This window comes from Haplochromis burtoni, unplaced genomic scaffold (genome assembly GCF_018398535.1).
Source record: "Haplochromis burtoni strain Fernald_Lab_line unplaced genomic scaffold, NCSU_Asbu1 Contig_624, whole genome shotgun sequence".
Classification (NCBI taxonomy): domain Eukaryota; kingdom Metazoa; phylum Chordata; class Actinopteri; order Cichliformes; family Cichlidae; genus Haplochromis; species Haplochromis burtoni.
In genome coordinates, this window is record NW_024582985.1 from 269,410 (window position 1) to 270,997 (window position 1,588).

Consider the following 1,588-nt stretch of genomic DNA (forward strand, 5'->3'; position numbering starts at 1 on the left):
CTGATTCTGAAGCTGCAGGTTTTATCTCTCTCCAATATTGACTGAACCAGCAGCAAAAGAAGATCCAAACTACGCTTCACATTTCACTTCACGCAAACATGAATTCACTCTGACTTTTCCTGTTTTGCTTCCACCAGGATAAAATCACACTTCATGCACAGCTCTCTCTCTCTCTCTCTCTCTCTGTACTTCAAGAACAGTTTCCCGTCTAAAAATCTGTTTTCTTCATTATTCGCTTGCTTATTACGCACAAGTTTACCGTTGTTTACAGCCTGTGGGCCGCTGTGTTTTCCTTTTACTTACTTCCAACAAGAAAGCCTCATTTCTGCCGTTCAACAGGCTACTGAACAAATTTTAAAAAACTTTTTAAAATTTGCAAAACGCTTGGCTGTGTCTGTTACGACCCCCTCTGCTGGGCGACAGGAGGGGAGTAACATACACAAGCCCCCACATGAAAACTGAGTAAAATAAAAGGGTTTATTGCAAACTTTAAACAGAAAACCAACAGGACTGTTCAACAGACCACTGGGCAAACAATTGCCTTTTATACCCACAGGTGCACACAATCAGCCAGTCATTTCCTTTTGGAGTGTCATGGGATCTCCAGGCAGCCAATCGTCTGCGTGGTCTGGCACACTGCAATCTGCATAGAAGAGGGCTGGCACGGGTCTCCCAGCAACCAATCATCCGCGAGTCATAGCACACTTGGATTTGCATGAACAAAAAAAAGGCAGTCTCAGTCCCTCCAAGGCCCAGGGCCGTAACAGTGTCTCTAATAAAACCTCTGTAACTTTGCTCTGCTTCACTTCAGCAACATCAGGTAATGTTCATGTTGTATGTTCACCAGTATGATAATGATCAGCTGATGTGGTTTTATTAACCGGCAGAGCAGCAGCGCTCGGATTCAATAGCCGAATGTCGCATACACCACTCAAACATATACAGACCTACATGGAGGTACGGCAAGCGGATTAGGACAAAATACGAAACTGACAGGAGGTTATCTACACCCCCCTTCTTTAGTACATCCCTAACCAGATATAAAGTTTAATGCATGCTAAATAATAATAATCACAGCATTAAAGGTCACATATGCTGGTCCTTAGGAACATTTAAATTTGCAAACCAAATGATCGCCCCCACAGTTAGTACAGTCAGTGATATGCTGTGTTTCAGACCTGTCTCCTTGCATTTTTATTTTATCTCCTCTGTGCTTTCTTGTAAATTTGGGCTGGAGCACATCAACATTTGTCGCAGATTGTTGAGGAAAAGCAAGTGTTTTATTGTGCTCTTCAGTCATTTCATGAATCTGGCAGACAGATATGGCTTTCGCTAACGTTAAATCACTGCAGGTTTTCTTTCGTTTTTGATCTACTGCAGAATATTTTTAAGGTTATCTGCTATAAAGTCCCAGGCCAGGAAAATCTCCTTCATGTTTTTCTGTGTTTTATCCTCAGTTACTTTGACACAAAGGCCTCTGCTGTGATGCTTACTGTCCTGAGCAGTTATGGACTTATCTTTCATTATATGTATTTTTGGTAGTGCTTTCCCTCTTCTTCCTGTTTGCAGATGTGTGTGTGTGTGTGTG